Source organism: Hylobates moloch, unplaced genomic scaffold, assembly GCF_009828535.3.
Source record: "Hylobates moloch isolate HMO894 unplaced genomic scaffold, HMol_V3 SCAFFOLD_12, whole genome shotgun sequence".
NCBI classification, from domain to species: domain Eukaryota; kingdom Metazoa; phylum Chordata; class Mammalia; order Primates; family Hylobatidae; genus Hylobates; species Hylobates moloch.
In genome coordinates this window covers 54,122,517-54,141,083 of record NW_026652287.1, presented here as the reverse complement: position 1 = coordinate 54,141,083, position 18,567 = coordinate 54,122,517, and the positions used below count along the sequence as shown (strand labels likewise).

Here is an 18,567-nt window from a genome sequence, read left to right as displayed (position 1 = left end):
GGTTACATGACTTTCCTCTTGTGTCTGAGTCTTGCATAAATTGTGTATTGTGAGAAGTAACTGTGTCTAAAACCTAGGTGATGAGACTCTTCTGCATGGGCCCTGCCTACAGGGGTATTATGACATATCTTTTTTTTTTTTTATCACTTATGTTATGTGCCTTTGTTTGTGTGTGTCCTTTGTTTGTGTTGTGTGCATCCTGGCCCTGCCAAAAGTGGGGATTGTAACATATCACTAAACTTAGTACTAAGGTGCTATGCCTCTCCTTGTTTGCCTGGGCCCTGCATATATTTGTTACTGTGATGTATGTCTAAGACAAACACCTAGGGCATGAGAGCCTCCTGCCTGGGTCCTGCCCACAAGGAGCCTTTTGGCTTATCTCTGCATCCATCAACTAGGAGATGTGACTCTTCTTTTCTGTCTGGGTTCTGCAAAAACAAGTGATTGTGACATATCATCAAACGCAGCAACTAGATGATGTGATTTTTCTTCCCTGCTTGAACCCTGGATTTGCTGTGCATTGTGATATATGACTGGGTCCAACATCAAGGTAATATGACTCTCCTAAATGGACTCTGCCCACAGGAGTATTATGACATATCTTTACATTTATCACCTTGGTTATGTGACTCTTTTTATTTCCCTGAGCCCTCTTCAATTAGGAATTGTGTCATATCACTGAAACTAGCACCTAGGTGATGTGACTCTGTTTTATTACCTGGGTTCTGCATTTTTAAATTATTGTGGCATGTCCCTGACCACAACACCTAAGGAATTGGGAGGTACCTGCTTGTATTCTGCCTATGGGGGGCTTTGTGACATATCTCTGGGTCCATAAACTGCTTTATTTGACTCTCCTCTCCTACCCATGCTTTGTCAATAGGAGAGATTGTGACATATCTCTGGAACCAGAACCTTGGTGATGTGACTCTTCTCTCCTGCTGAAGCTGTGCCCACACAAGGGAAAGTGACTTATCACTGGGCCCAGCACACAGGTGATGTAATTCTTCTGCCTAGTTTTTGTACCCAGGAGCCATTGTAATCTATCTCTGGGCCCATCATTTAAACGATGTGACTATCCTTTTCTTCCTGAACCCTATTGAAAGGGAAAATAGTGACACATCTGTGAGTTTCTCACCTAAATGATGTGACTGTCTTGCCTGGGCTCACCTCTCAAGGGAATTGTGACTTATTACTGGACCAGCCACCTAGCTGATGTGGCTCTGACAAAGGAGAAATTGTGATGTACCACTGTTTCCACACCTAAGAGATCTAACTCTTCTCTTTTGTATGGGCCCTGCATTTATTGTGTATTGTGACATATGGCTTGGTCCAACACCCAGGTGATGTGACTCTCTACTTCTTCCTGGGCCATGCCAAAGAAGAGGATTGTGACATATCACTGGTTCCAGCACCTAGGTGATATAAATCTTTTCTTTTGCTGAGCCGTGCATATTTTCGGTATTGTGACATGTCACTGGACCAAACACCTACAGGACTAGATCAGAGGCTAGTGAATAAGCCCTGCCCATAGGCGGCCTTGTGACATATGTCTGCATCTTTCACTAAGGTGATGTGACTCTTTTTCTGCCTGCAGCCTGCACATAGAGAAGATTGTCACATATCGCTCTGCCCAGTAACCAGGTGATGTGCCTTTTCTGGCAGGTCTTTTCCCACAGGGAGCATTGTGAAATATCACTGGGCTCGGCCACCAGGTTATGTGACTCTTCTGCCTGTGCCCTGCTTCCAGGAAATGTTGTGACATCCCTCATACAGCATCCAGGTGATGTGACTCTTCTGCTCATTTTCCACTTATAGTTGGGATTGTGACAAATATCTTGGCCCAACTCATAGCTGCTATGATGACTCCCATACCTGAAATCAGCCAATAGGGGAGATAGTGTCTCTTGTATTGTAGCTCAGGGAAACAAGTAAGATCCTGGGCCTCCTCTTTGTATGAATGTCGTAAAGAATTACCAATCTGACTGTGCTCGGTGGCTCATGCCTGTAATCCCAGCTCTTTGGGAGACCAATGTGGGTGAATCATGAGGTCAGGAGTTGGAGACCAGCCAGGCCAACATAGTGAAACTCCGTCTCTACTAAAAATACAAAAATTAGCTGGGTGTGGTGGCACATGCCTGTAGTCCCAGCTACTCAAGAGGCTGAGGTAGGAGAATCACTTGAACCCAGGAGGCAGAGGTTGCAGTGAGCTGAGACCATGCCATTGCACTCCAGCTTGGGTGACAGAGTGAGATGAGGCTCCCTCTCAAAAAAAAAATAAATAAATAAATAAAGAATTACTAATCTTTGGTGTGTTTCATAAACCATTTGGGTGGCACAAAGAGTGTCTTCACAGGGCTTAGCACACAGCTGAGATTGTTTCCAAAATGCAGAAACTGCCAACTCTTATGATTGTCACCCTCACACAAGGCAAAAACTGGTGAGCTCCTGAATCTCACAGGTGGACACAGTTCAAAGTTGGAATTGTTACTGTCATATATTAACATTTGGCCACAATTAAGGTGGTGACTCATTAATAAATGCAGTGCATAGGCAGGTGAAGACTCTCCGATCTAGACCCTGCCGACTACAGTGTGAGGACTCTCTAATCTGGACCCTGCCAACTATGCTCAGAAAGGTCTCAGAGGAGACTGTGACTTTTATGCACACTCTACAAAGCCCTCAGGCGAGACTGTGACTTTTATGCACACTCTACAAAGCCCTCAGGCGGTGCAGAAAGAGTTCCAACAGAGCCCAGCACACAGGTGAGATTGTGCCACTCATGCACACCCAATCAACAGTAAAGATTGTCATTCTGTCTCATGAAAACAGCCAATGATTCAGCTTCTGAATCTCAGACTTGGAGGCAGTCAAAATTTAGAAAATTGACTATCGTACCTGGATCCCATTCACAGGTGGATTGGTGACTCTCAGATTCAACACAAGTCTTATTCTACCATCTTGTGATTCCTTTACTTAGGCCCAACATACATGAGCTACTGAATCTTACACCTAGAACCTAGACATATATGGGATTGTTAATCTCATACCTGGACATTCCTGCGGGTGTGATTGTGACATAGATTCTGCCTGCCACGTGAGTGATTTAACTCTACTCCCTTGGCCCAGCCCAGAGCTGAAATTATAAAATTTCATGGAAACCAGCAATTAGGTGATATAGCTGCATGCTCCTTCCTGCCTTAGCATTGCCAAAAGGGAGCATTGTGACATATTGCTTGGCCTTGCACCCAGGTGACATGAGTCTCTTCTGCCTTCGTGTTGCCCACAGGGGGCACTGTCACATATCACTTGGCATCACATTCAGGTTATGTGACTCCCCTGCCTGTGCCCTGCCCATATGGGCCATTTTGACATGATGCTGAGTCCAATACCCAGGTGATGTAACTTTCTGGCCTAGTCCTGCCTACAAGGTTTTTTGTGACATATCTATGCACCAATCAGCTTTGTGTTTTGATAACCCTCTTCTACCAATTTCTGCTCAAAAGAAGGATTTTGACCAATAATTGGGACCAGAAGCTAGCTGACGTTACTCTACTGTTCTTTCAAGGTTTGGTTTGCAGGGGATATTGTGACATGTTGCTACGCTAACAGACAGGTGATATTCTTCTGCCTTGCCTCTTCCAAAATAAAGCATTTTGACATAGCGCTGTGCCCAAGGCCACAGTGACTGAGTCTCCTGCCTAGACCCTGCCCACAGAAAGATTGTAACATATCTCTAGACCCATCAACTATTTGATGTGAGTCTCTTCTTTTACCTTGTCTTTTCCCATAAAAGAGATTGTGATATGCCTCTGGGCCCAGCACCTAGGTGATGTGACTTCTTCTGCCTGGATCATGCCCATAGAAGGGAGAGTAACTTAATACCGGGCCCACCACAGACACGCTGAGATACTTCTGCCTTTTGCTTGCCCACAGGATGCATATGCCATATTTCTGGGCCCATCACCTAGATGATGGGAGTCTCCTCTTCTTTCTGGGACCAGTACACAGTTGGAATTGTGATGCGTTGTTTAGCTCAGCAGCTACATGATGTGACTCTCTTCTCATGAGAGCCCTCCCAACTTGGGTAATTGCAACATATAATGTAGCCTAGTTTCTAGGTTACCTGACTCTTATTCCTGAGCCTGACACAGAATCAGCAACATCTCTGGGCTTCTCACCTAGGTGAGGTTACACTCCTCCCTGATCTCTCCCTTCAGGGAATATTTTGACACATAGCTAGACCCAACACCTGTGTGATAAGACTCTTCTATCTCTTGGGTTCTGTCCAAGAAGAAATTGGGATGTATTGCTAGGCTCAGCACCTGTTATGTGACTCTTCTCTCCTGCCTGGGCCGTGCATACATTGTGTATTTTGACATGTCGTGGGCTCCAACACCTAGGAAACTGGCGATTTCTACCTGTGGCCTGTCCACAGGAGGCCTTGTGAGGTATCTCTGCATCATGACCTAAGAGATATGACCCTTGTTTTTAGCCTCCACTTTGCCCACTGGGACAATTGTGACATATCACTGGGCCCAGCAATAGGTGATGAGTTTGTTTTGCCTGCACCTTGCCCACAGAAAACAGTGGAACATAGCCCTTGGCCTGATGGTCACTCAGGTTATGTGACCATCCTGCTCATTCTCTACTGACAAATGGGATTGTAACATACATCTTGGCCTGGCTGACAGGTGCAATAATGACTCTCATACCAGTCACCAGAAGAGATACTGTCTCTTGTAACTAAGCTTAGAGAAATGGGTAAGATCCTGGGTCTCCTTTTGGTAGGAAGGTCATAGATTATTTCCACTCCCTCACATACTGTATAAAGCCCTCAGGTGACATGGAGAGTGTCATCACAGGGCCCAGCACACAGGTGAGACTGTTTATCTTGTGTGCACACCCACCAATTATTAGGATTATTGCATTCACGCAAGGACACAGTGTACTGGTGAGGTCTTGAACTTCATACATGGACTCAGTTTACAGTTGGAATTGTTATGGTCATATGTAAACATCTGACCACAATTGAGATGGTGACTCATTCCTAAAACCATCTCATAGGCAATTGAGGAATCTCCTCTCTGGACCAAGTCAATTAAAGAGATTTTGACTCTCATACGTGGGTTTAGGGCCACGAGTACAATCAGGGGTTCATACCAGCATGGAGGTCTCAGAGCAAATTCTGACTCTCATGCATAGCATATAAAGCCCTTGAATGGTAGAGAGACTGTCCTCACAGGGCCCAGCACACAGGTAATATTGTGACACTCTTACACACAGGTAGCCAATAGTAAAGATTGTCATCCTTCCACATGAACACAGCCCACTGTTGAGGCTCGGAATCTCCCACTCAGAGGCAGTGGGAAGTTGGAGAATTAACTCTTATACGTGGATCTGATCCATAGGTGGGTTGGTTACTTTCAGACCAAGATTCCCCACAGCTGTGAGTCTGTGGCTTCAATAAGGGGACACAGTCTTCAGGAGGGATTGGGTCTTTTGTGTACAAATCCAGCCCATCGTTGAAATTGTGACTCAGGTACTTAAACCAAAACTACAAAAGGTGTTGACTCTCAAACCTGAAACTGGGACATGTGTGGGATTGTTAATTTCATTTCAGGACCTTCCTGCTGGTGTGATTCTGACGTATGCTTCTGCCCAGAATCTGAGCAATTTGACTTCCCAGGCTTGGTCCAGCCCCCAGTAGGGATTATGACATATGACTTAGCCAAGCACTTAGCTGATGTGACCTATTCTCTTGCTTTGTCTCTGCCCATAGAGGGCATTGTGATGCACTGTCAGGCCCTGTACCCAGGTTATGTGATTTCTGCCTGTGCCTGACCACATTGGCTATTTTGACATATTGCACTGTCCAACACTCAAGTGATGTTACACTTCTGCCTCTCCCTTTCCTACAGGGGACATTGTGAAAGATATCTGTGCCCATCACACATGTATTTTGACTCTCTTCTTCTGCATGGATTCTGCTCACAGGGGGATTGAGACATATGTGGGCTCAGCACTCAGCTGATGTGATGCTTCTCTCTCTTTTTTTTTTTTTTTTGAGATGGAGTCTCGCTCCATCACCCAGGCTGGAGTGCAGTAGCGCAATCTAAGCTCACTGCAACCTCTGCTCCTGGGTTCAAGTAATTCTTCTGTCTCAGCCTCCTGAATAGCTGGGACTACAGGTGCCTGCCACCACACTTGGTGTATTTTGTATTTTTAGTAGAGACGGGGCTTCACCTTGTTGGTCAGGCTGGTCTCGAACTCCTGATCTCAGGTGATCCACCCTCCTCAGCCTCCCAAAGTGCTGGGATTACAGTCATGAGCCACCGCACCCGGCCAACGCTTCTCGTTTTCCTATGTTCTGCTCACACAAAAGATAGTGGCCCAGCACAAAGGTGATGTAAGTCTCCTGCCTGGACCCTGCTCACGGGGGCATTGTGAAATATGTCTGGGCCCATCAACCATTTCATGTGAGTCTCCTCTGTTACCTGGGCTTTGCCTATGCAAGACATTGTGACATATCACTGGGCCCAGCACCCAGGTGGTTTGATTTTCCTCTTCTGACTGGGCCGTGCCAACAGATAAATAGTAACTTATCACGGGGTCCAGCACACAGGTGCTGTTGCTCTTCTGCCTGGTCCCTGCCCACAGGTGTCATTGATACATATCTTTGGTCCCAACAAGTAGATGATGTGACTCTTTATTTTATTCTGGGACCTGTACACAGTGGGGATTGTGACATATCGCTAGGCCCAGCATTTATGTGATGTGACTCTCATGTGTAGGCCCTGCCCACTGGAGTGATTGTGACATATATCTGGGTGCAGCCCCTAGGTTATGTGACTCTCCTCTTTTCCATGATCCCTACTCATAGCATGAATTGTGACATATGTCAGGCTTTCTCACCTAGGTTATGTGACTTTCTTGTCTTTGCCCTTCCATCAGGGGGCATTGTGACAGATTGCTAGTTCCCTTATCTGGGTGATTTGACTCTCTTCGCCTGCCGGTGCACCACCCAAAGGGGACATTGTGACAAATCCCTGAACCAATTTTCTACATAATGTGCCTCTTCTCTGTTGCAGGAGACATGCCCAAAAAAGGGATTGTGGCATATCTTTGAGCCAAGCACTCAAACGTTGTGACTCTCCTGCCTGGGCTGTGCCTAGAGAAAATATAGTATGTCATTGTGCCCTGCATGCAAGTGGTCTGATTCTCCAGCCTGGGCCTTGCCCATAGGGGAGATTGAGACATATTCCAGGTGAAGAATTCAGGTGATGTTACTCTCATTTCTTAGCCTTTCCCACAGGTAAGATTGTGAAATATAACGTGGTCCAGCACACAGACGAGATTTTTATTCTTGTATGCAATCCCAGACAACAGTTACTATTGTCACTATAACACATGGACAAAGACTGCTGTTGAGGTCCTGAGTCTCATGAGTGAATGCAGTCAACAGCTGGAATTGTGACTGTCATATGTATATCTTGCCAGAAGTGGGATGGTGACTCATTTCTGGATTCAGCTCACAGGAATGGTGATGACTCTCAAACATGGGCCCAGCCAATAAGAGAGATATTGACTCTGGTAGCTAGGCTTTGGGGTCTAGGTCTTTTACTTGTAGGAAAGTAACAGAAGATCACAACACTCACACATATTGTATAAAGCTTTTGGGCAATACAGAGTGCCATTACAAGACTGAGTACACAGGTGACATTGTGACTCTCCTATACACACCTAGCCAACAGTTTGAATTGCCACTCTCACACATAGGCCGAGTTTATTGGTGATGGCCTGAGTCTCACACATGAACCTATTCCACTAGTTGGATGGTGGAAAATTTCTGAACCCAATTCACTCGCCCAATAAACCCACCAATAGAAGATATGTTGATGCTTGTACCTAGGCTTAGGGCAACAGGAAAGGTTTTGGGTTTTCTAGTGGTATACATGTCACAGAGGATTACCACGCTCACTAATATTGTATAATGCCCTCGGGTTGTACAGAAAGTGTCATTACATAACTCAGTAAAATTTGAGCTTGTGAGTCTCAAATGCACACTCAGCAAACAGTAAGAATTGTCACCCACACACATGGACGGAACCCACTGGTGAGGTCCTGAAACTCACTTACCGATGCAGTCCACAGTTGGAATTTTTTAATGTCATGTGTGGATCCAGCCACAGGTAGGAGGAGGGTGACTCATAAAACCCAACTAAGAGGCACAGCAATGACTTCATACCTGGACCCAGATAATAGGAGAGATGTTGACTCTCATACCTAAGCTTAGGGCAACAGGCAAGATCATGACTTTATACCAGTGGTAATATCTCACAGGGGATTGTGACTCTCACCCAATCAACATAAAGCCCTCGGGTGGTACAGAGAGTGTCATAAGAGGACCCAGAACAAGCTGAGATTTTAATTCTCATATGCACCTCCAGCGCCTAGTAAAAACTGTCACCCTCCTGCATGGATACAGAAAACTGTTGAGCTTCTGAATCTCACACCTGGATGCAGTCGAAAGTTGGGATTGTAATTGTTTTATGTGGATTTTGTCTACAGGTGGATGGTGACTCTAAGACCAGGATTCAACACACCTAGAAGGCTTTGACTCTGATACCAGTCACAGAAGGCTCTGCGACTCTTCTATTTTCTCTAGGTCATGCAAATGGAGGTGGACTGTGATATATCATAGGGCCAACACAACACACAGTCCACAGGTGGAATTGGGACTCTCATGCCTGGATCCAGTTCATCATTGATATTGTGACTCATGTACTTTGATGCAACTCACAGGAGGTGTTGACTCTTTTACCTGAAGCTAGGACATGTGTGGAATTGTGAATCTTAGCCCTAGATCTTCCCAGAAGTATGAATGTGACATATACTTTTGCCTAGCACTTGAGTGATTTTACTTCCCTGCCTGGGCCCAGCTCTCAGAAAAGATTGTGATGTAACTGTCTTGCTTAAGCCCTACCCACAGAGGGTATTGTGAAATTTCGCTGGGCCCAGCACTTAGGTCATGTGATTCTTATTTTCAGCCTGGACCCTGTCCACAAAGTCACTGTGAGATGTCACTGAGCCCAGCACCTCTGTGATGTGACTGTACTGCCTGGGCCCTGCCCACAGTAGGTATTGTGAAATACCTTTGCCTGCATTCTGCCTACCCCCCAGCAAAAAAAAAAAATGAACTGTGACATACCACAGGCCCAAGCACTTAGGTGATATAATTCTCCTCTTCTGCCTGGGCTCTGGCCTCAGGGGAGATTGAAACATTGTACTGAGCCCAGATTGCAGGTGATGTGACCCTCTATCTTAGGCTCTGCCCACAGGAGGTATTGTGATATATCTCTGTGGTCATAATTTAGGTGCTGTGAGTCTTCTGTTTTCTCTAGGTCATGCAAATGGAGGGGGATTGTGACATATCATAGGGCCAACACAAAAATAATGTAAAACTCCTTCCTGAGCCATGCCCATAGAAGGCACTGTGACATATCACCAGTCACAGCACTCAGGTGATGTAACTCTTTTTCCTGAGCCCTGCCCACAAGGCATATTGTAACATATCTTTAGCCTAGAACTTAAAATATATGACTTTCTTAGCTTGTTTCTTTTCCACAGGTGGGATTTTGACATATAACTGCACCCAGCACACAGGTGAGATTCTGACTCTTGTATGCTCATCCTGCCAAAAGTTGAGTGTCACCTTCACACAAGGGCAGAGACTTCTGGTTAGGTCTTGAATCTTGTACATGGACACAGTCCACAGTTGGAATGTCATATGTAGATCCAGCCACAGGTATGATGTTGACCTACTTATAAAGTTAGCTCATAGGCACATTGATAACTCTCATACCTGGATCCAGCCAATAAAATATATGTTGACTATTATAGCTAGGCTTGAGGAAACTGGGAGGGTCCTGGGTCTCCTACCTGTATGAGAGTCATGGAAGATTATGACACGAAAATTTCATAAAGCCCTCTGGCAATACAAATTTGTATCACAGGGCCCAGCACGCAGGTGAGATTGTGACTTTAATATGCAGACAAAGCTAACAGTTAGTATTGCTAGCTTCACATATAAACAGAGCCCACTGGTGAGGTTCTAAATCTCACACACCAAAAAAATTCACAGTTGGAATTGTGACTGTGATATGTGAATCTGCCCACTGACGGAATGCTGACTCATTTCTGGATTCAGCTTGGAAAAATGCTGATGACTGTTTCACCTGGACTCAGCCAAATGGAGAGATGTTGACTCTCTTAACTAGGTGTGATGGTTAATACTGAGTGTCAACTTGGCTGGCTTGAAGGATACAAAGTATTAAATCTAGGTATGTCTGTGAGGGTGTTGCCAAAGGAGATTAACAACTGAGTCAGTTCGCTGGAAAAGGCAGAGCCACCCTTAATCTGGATGGGCACAATCTAAGCTGCCAGAGTGGCTAGAATATAAGCAGGCAGAAAAATGTGAAAAGAGAGACTAGTCTAGTCTCTCAGCCTACATCTTTCTCCTGTGCTGGATTCTTCCTGCCCTTGAACATCAGACTCCAAGTTCTTCAGTTTTGGAACTTGGAGTGGCTCTCCTTGATTCTCAGCCTGCAGAAGTCCTATTGTGGGATCTAGTGATTGTGTGAGTTAATAATTAATAAACTCATATATATATATATATATATATATCTCACACAGGGATATATATATATTCCACTAGTTCTGTCTCTCTAGAGAACCTTGACTAATACAGATTTTGGTACCAGGAGTGGTTCTAGAGGAACAGAATATTAAGGATGGTGTTCTTTTTTTGATTCTGGGGTTTCTGGAGTTGGCTGCTTAATATGATTAGACCCCAAAATGCTAAAGACTCTACTTCTAATAGTATGGAAAACACTGATAGTCCTTGGGATGAATTGTTTAGAGAGTTATGTAAAATAAATGCATTTGACACTCCTGATTTATCACTCATGAGAGGCAAGGAGTTTATTGACTCTATACATAATACCTTTGACCAGCTGGGCGTAGTGGCTCACACCTGTAATCCCAGCACTTTGGGGGGCTGAGGCGGGTGGATCACGAGGTCAGGAGTTCAAGACCAGCCTGGTCAAGATGGTGAAACCCCCTCTCTACTAAAAATACAAAAATTAGCTGGGTGTAGTGGCGGGTGCCTGTAATCCCAGCTACTCAGGAGTCTGAGGCAGAGAATTGCTTGAACCTGGGAGGCAGAGGTTTGATGATACGTGGAGAACCAAGGAACATAATGAAGCTGGTTGTCCTAAGTTCAGTAGACAAAGTGATGATAGAAAATGATGAACACAGGGATTCTATCTTTTGGCTTCAGAAGCAGTTACTGAGCCTCAAATCTGCTAAGATTGTCCTGTGTGAGAGTCTCATCTCCTTTAGAGAAAGAGCTGAAATTGTGGAAAAACAGACACAAACTCTTATTATGCTAGTGACTGACCTGAAATGAAAGGTGTATGCACAGCCTCACCAGGTGTCTACTGTTAAGGTGAGGGCATTGATTGGAAAAGAATGAGACCCTGCCACTTGGAATGGGGATGTGTGGGAGGACCCTGATGAAGCTAAGGGCACTGAGTTTGTAAACTCTGATGAGCCTTTTTTGTCAGAAGAAACAGCTTCCCCATCTCCTGTAGTGGCAACATCCACTATCTGATCCATGCTGCCATCAGCCTTTCCACCTTTGTCTGAGATAAACTCTGCACTGCCTGAGGCAACAGTGATGGCCTCCCCTGAGGCAGTTGCCAGGCAAAATAATGTTGATTGTTCTCAGGAGCCACCCTCAACACCCCTGTTTGCTTCTAAGCATATAAGTAGACTAAAGTCCCAGTGGACCCCTAGAGTGAGGTTGAGAGTGTGCCCCATGAGGAGGTACACTACACTCAAAAAGAACTGCTTGAGTTTTCTAATCTATATAAACATAAATCTGGAGAACAGTTTTGGGGATGAATATTAAAGGTGTGGGATAATGGTGGAAGGAACATAGAGTTGAACCAGGCTGAATTTGTTTATTTGGGCCCACTAAGTAGGAACACTGCATTTAATGTTGCAGCTTGGGGAGTTAAAAAAGGTTCTAATAGTTTATTTGCTTGTTTAGCTGAAATATAGATTAAAAGATGGCCCAGTGTGAGGGACCTGGAAATGCCTGATGTCCCTTGGTTTAATGAAGAGGGAGGAATCAAAAGGCTTAGGGAGATTGGGATACTGGAGTGGATTAGTCACTTTAGACCTACTAATTCCAGCAGGGAAGGTCCAGAATATATACCATTGACCATTGCCTTGCAAAACAGATTTGTGAGGGCAGCACCTGAATCTTTGAAGAACCTTATAATTGCTCTTCTCTGCATGTCAGATCTAACAGTGGGAACCGCAGTCACTCAACTACAAAATTTAAATACAATGAGAATAATTGGCTCCCGTGGTGGCAGGGGCCAAGTTGTGGCACTCAACCATCAAAGGCAAGGTGGGCATAGCTACTGTAATGGACAGCAGAGGCAAAATGGCAATCAGAATAGTCTGACTTGTATAGAGTTCTGGCATTGGCTGATTCATCACAGTGTTCTTAGAAGTAAAATTGATAGGAAACCTACTGCATTCCTACTTAACTTATACAAGCAGAAAACTTCTAGGTCGAATGGACAGAAGACTAATTGAAACATAAAAACAGAGAATAATGGCCCCTCAATCAATTTCCAGACTTGAGCCAGTTTACAGACCCAGGACCCCTTGAATAAAGGGGAGGCTGAATTCCCTTGAGGAACAACCCCACTACACTACTGACAATTTATGTAGTGAATTTTTCTCTCATCTTTCCCCAAGGAGATCTCTGGCCTTTTATGGGGGTTATTGTGCATTGGGGAAAGGGAAATGATTGGACACTTTGGGGACTCCTAAACACTGGCTCTGAGCTGACATTGATTCCAGAGGACCCAAAACATCACTGTCGTCCTCCAGTTAAAGTAGAGGCTTATGGAGGTCAGGTACTTAATAGAAATTTAGCTCGGGTCCAACACGGTTGATCCAGTGGGTCCCAAGTCTCATTCTGTGGTCATTTCCCCAGTTCCAGAATGCATAATTGTCGTAGACATACTTAGCAGATGGCAGAACTCTTACATTGGCTCTCTGAGTAGTAGGGTGAAGGCTATTAGGATGGAAAAAGCTAAATGGAAGCCATTAGAGCTGCCTCTACCTAGGAATATAGTAAATTAAAAACAACATTGCATCCGTGGAGGGATTGCAGAGGTTAGTGCCAGCAGCATCAAGGACTTGAAAGATGCAGAGGCTGTGATTCCCACCACATCCCCATTCAACTCTTTCATTTGGCAGAAGACATGGATTTTAGAGGATGACAGTGGATTATTGTAAGGTTAACCAAGTGGTAACTCCAATTGCAGCTGCTGTACCAGATGTAGTTTCATTGCTTGAGAAAATTAACACATTTCCTGGTACCTGGTATGCAGACATTGACTTAGCAAATGCCCTTTTCTCCATTCCTGTCCATAAGGCCCACCAGAAGCAATTTGCTTTCTGCTGGCAAGGCCAGCAATATACCTTTACTGTCCTATCACTCTCTCGGGCTTTGTGTCATAATCTTATTCAAAGAGACCTCTATCACTTTTTGCTTTTGCAAATATCACAGTGGTCCATTACACTGATGACATTATGCTGATTGAATTCAGTAACCAAGAAATAGCAAACACAGCAGACTTATTCATGAGATATTTGCATGCCAGAGGATGGAAAATAAGTCTGACTAAAATTTAGGGAACTTCTAGCTCAGTAAAATTTCTAGGGGTCCAGTGGTCCAGAGCCTGTCAAGATATTCTTTCTAAGGTAAAAGGTAAGTTGCTGCATTTGGCCCATCCTACAACCAAGAAAGAGACACAATGTCTAGTGGACCTATTTGGATTTTGGAGGCCACCTATTCCTCATTTGGGTGTGTTACTCTGGCCCATTTATTGACTGACCCAAAAAGCTGCCAGTTCTGAGTGGGGTCCAGAAAAGGAGAAGGCTCTACAACAGGTCCAGGCTGCTGTGCAAGTTGCTCTGCCACTTGGGCCATATTACCCAGGAACGCCAATGGATCTTGAGATGCCAGTGAAAAATAAGGATGCTATTTGTAGCCTTTGGTAGGCCCCCTTAGGTGAATCACGGCAGAGGCCTCAAGAATTTTGTTCTTTCCTTCTCTTTCTTTCTTTCTTTCTTTCTTTCTTTCTTTCTTTCTTTCTTTCTTTCTCTTTCTCTTTCTTCCTTTTTCTTTCTTTCTTTTCTTTCTTTTTTTGATGGAGTCTTGCTCTTGTCATCTAGGCTGGAGTGCAATGGCATTATCTTGTCTCACTGCAACCTCCACTTCCCAAGTTCAAGCAATTGTCCTGCCTCAGCCTCCTAAGTAGTTGGGATTACAGGCACCTACCACCATGCCTGGATAATTTTCATATTTTTAGTAAAGATGGGGTTCCTCCATGTTGGCCAAACTCCTGACCTCAGGTGATCTGCCTGCCTCAGCCTCCCAAAGTGCTGGGATTACAGGCATGAGACACTGTGCCTGGCCAGCCTCTAGGATTTTGGAGCAAAGCCCTGCCATTTTCTGCAGATAACTACTCTCCTTTTGAGAGACAACTCTTGGCCTATTACTGGGCTTTGGTAAAAACTGAACGTTTGACTATGGGTTATCAAGTCACCATGCAACCTGAACTGCCTATCATGAACTGGGTGCTTTCTGACCCATCTAACCATAAAGTAGGTCATGCACAACAACATTCCATCATCAAATGGAAGTAGTATGTACGTGACCGGGCTCTAGCAGGTTCTGAAGGCACAAGTAAGTTACATGAGGAAGTGGCTCAAATGCCCATCCATTGTCTCTATTTCTGCCACCCTGCCTTCTCTCCCCCAGCCTGCACTGATGACCTAATGGGGAGTTCCCTATGATCAGTTGACAGAGGAAGAAAAGACCATGCCCTCATTTGCAGATGGTTCTGCATAAGATGCAGGCGCCACCTGAAAGTGGACATGGCTGCGGCACTACAGCTCCTTCCTAGGACATCCCTGAAAGATGCTGGTGAAGGGAAGTCTTTCCAGTGGGCAGAAATTTGAGCAGTGCACCTGGTTGTGCAATTTGCATGGAGGGAGAAATGGCTAGATGTGTGATTACATACTGATTCATGGGCTTTAGCCAATGGTTTGGCTAGATTGCCAGGGACTTGGAAGAAGCATGATTGAAAAATTGGTGACAAAGAAATTTGGGGAAGAGGTATGTGGATGGACCTCCTGAGTGGTCAAAAACTGTGAAGATATTTGTATCCCATGTGAGTGCTAACCAATGGGTGACCTCGGCAGAGGAGCTTTTTAATAATCAAGTGGATAGGATGACCTGTTTTGTTGACATCACTCAGCTCTTTCCCTAGCCACCCCTGTCATTGCCCAATAGGCCCATAAACAAAGTGGTCATGGTGGCAGAGATGGAGGTCACAAAGTGACAAAGTGCTGAATGAAATGGTGGTATACTTTGGAATGACATTTTGGGTCTGCTGAGACCAGAGGTAAGTGTTACAGCAGCAGAGAGGCTGCAGTACCACAGACAGGGAATAGGTGTACCAAATGAAGACTATTAAGAAGAAAGACAAATAAACTTCTTTAAATAAAAAAATAAACACCAAATTTCAGACAAGACACATCCTAAGAACATGTTTGAAAGACTCCCAGAATCTCTAGCAAAGACAATTGTTTTCAGACTATACCAGGACAAAGCTACTTGATAAAGATCGTGACAGGTAGCTTTTTAAAAAAATGTCCAAATATCAGTTAAAGATTACAATGTATACAAAACAGGGCAATACATTCCTATCCAAAATATCATAAAATTTTCAGAAAAAAAACCTTAGAAAAAGAAAATAAATTGGGCTGGGTGAGGTGGCTCACATCTATAATCTCAGCAGTTTGGAAGGCAGCGATGGGTGGATCACTTGAGCCTAGGCTACCAGCATGGGCAACATGGCGAAACCCTGCCTCTACTAAAAATTTGTAACAATGCTGCAGTTACTATGAGCATGTAAATAACTCTTCATATTACCATGTATGTTAAAGTTTATACATGTGCTGCATTTTTTTTTTAGTCTACATTTTTACTTTTATACTCACACCAAATTGTTTTAATTTTGTAGATTTGTAATGAGTTTTAAAATCAGGAACTGTAATGCCTTTAACATTATTTCTTTTTTTGAAGATTGTTGGGTATTTATTGTCTCATTAGATTCCATATACTTTTCGAGTTGCTGTTTCTATTTCTCCAAAATGTAGTGTGAACTTCTAAAGAACATCCCATTAAATCTGTAGTTTACTTTGCACAGTATGGATATCTTCAAAATATTTATCTCAACCTTTGAACAGGAGCATGCTCATAGTGTGTTAATTTCTATATATTGATAATTTTTCAGTTTTTTTCTATTATTGCTTCATACTGTCATTTCATTTTGGTCACAGAAAGTAATCCATATAAATTTAGTTTTAAAAATTATGTTAAGACTTCTATTCTGGCCTAACAGGTGGTCTATCAAGGAGAATGTTTTATGAGCTGTTGGGAAGGCTGTGCATCCTGATGTTGTTGAGGAGTGTTCACTGTACCTCTGTTAGGAATGATTGTTTTATACTTGTCTTCAAGTTCTCTGTTCTCTTACTATTACGTTGTCTTGTTTTGTTTTTATTATACAAATTGGGGTATGGAAATATGCTACTGTAGCCTGGGTGCAGTGACTCATGCCTGTAATCCCAGCACTTTGGGAGAACAAGGCAGGCAGATCACGAGGTCAAGAGATCGAGGCCGTCCTGGCCAACATGGTGAAACCCCGTCTCTACTAAAAATACAAAAATTAGCTGGCCATGGTGGCCTGCGCCTGTACTCCCAGCTACTTGGGAGGCTGAGTCAGGAGAATCGCTTGAACCCGGGAGGCAGAGGTTGCGGTGAGCTGAGATTACACCACTGAACTCCAGCCTGGCAACAGAGCAAGACTCCGTCTCAAAATAAATAAATAAATAAATAAACAAACAAACAAACAGCTAAAGTAACATTATTTTGACCTCTTCTGCTCCAGTTTAATTAATATTTGCATGGAATACATCTATCTTGCCATTTTCAGTCTTTTTTATCATTAGATCTCTGATGACTCTATTATAGAAAGGCAAGTTGGATCTTGGTTTTTAAAATTATCTAATTCCTTTATTACAAGCGTGTCTCTTAATTGGAAAGCTCATTTTATATACATGTTTAAATAATTTTCAGAAACAGAAAGACTTAGTAATGTTATTTTATTGTTTTCTTTGATTGTTGTATCTTTGTCTCTAATTTTCTCTCTTTGTGTCTTCCTTTGTGTCGTTTTGATTTCTGTACTGATATGCTTTTAATTTTTTCTTATTTTGTTTTGCGTATCTATAGAGATTACAGTTTTTTTGTGGTACCTTGGAAATTACATAAAATCTGTAAAAGATACAACAATATATTTTAATCTAGTAGAAGATGAACTTCAGTTGCATACAAAGATTTTACTCTCAAAATATTAATAACTTTCTAAATTTTTTTCAAATTATAGAAAATACTTAAAAATGTTTTCTGCACCATTATGATTATGCTAAGAAATTTCATTAGACTGTATGTGCATATCTATCCAAGAAAGTAATCCTTTGTTTTCTTTTCTCTTTTGGCCGGATGCAGTGGCTCATGCCTGTAATCCCAGCACTTTTGGAGGCTGAGGTGGGCAGATCAGGAGGTTAGGAGTTCAAGACCAGCCTGGCCAACATGGCGAAATGCCATCTCACTAAAAATAAAAAAAAATTAGCTAGGCGTGGTGGCAGGCACCTGTAATCTCAGCTACTTGGGAGGTTGAGGCAGGAGAATTGCTTGAAACCAGAAGGCAGAGGTTGCAGTGAGCTGAGATCAGGCCACTGCACTCCAGCCTGGACAACAAGAGTAAAACTCCGTCTCAAAAAAATATGTATCTATATTTTTATATGATTACGTGTCATTTTCTTGAGTCATTTTATTTTCAGTAAAAGAAACTGCCTTCAGCATTCTTTTTTTTTCTTTTTTATTATTACACTTTAAGTTCTGAGATACATGTGCAGAATGTGCAGGTTTGTTACACAGGTATACATGTACCATGATGGTTTGCTGAACCCATCAACCCGTCATCTACATTAGGTATTTCTCCTAATACTATTCATCTCCTAGCCCCCCTCAATCTGACAGGTCCCGGTGTGTGATATTCCCCTCCTTGTGTCCATGCATTCTCATTGTTCAACTCCCACTTATGAGTGAGAACATACAATGTTTGGTTTTCTGTTCTTGTGTTAGTTTGCTGAGAATGATGGTTTCCAGCTTCATCCATGTCCCTGCAAAGGACATGAACTCATCCTTGTTTATGGCTGCATAGTATTCCATGGTGTGTATGTGCCACATTTTCTTTATCCAGTCTATCACTGATGGGCACTTGGGTTGGTTCCAAGGCTTTGCTATTGTGAATAGTGCTGCAATAAACATACTTGTGCATGTGATTT

At 43.4% G+C, this 18,567-nt stretch overlaps 1 protein-coding gene and 1 pseudogene across 1 annotated transcript in view; both read right to left on the bottom strand.

Moving 5' to 3' along the window:
* LOC116479550 (E3 ubiquitin-protein ligase RNF4-like) overlaps positions 1–18,567 on the bottom strand; it is a 265,307-nt gene that overhangs the window by 9,332 nt on the left and 237,408 nt on the right. The window lies entirely within an intron of this gene.
* LOC131380844 (uncharacterized) lies at positions 324–12,365 on the bottom strand (annotated as a pseudogene).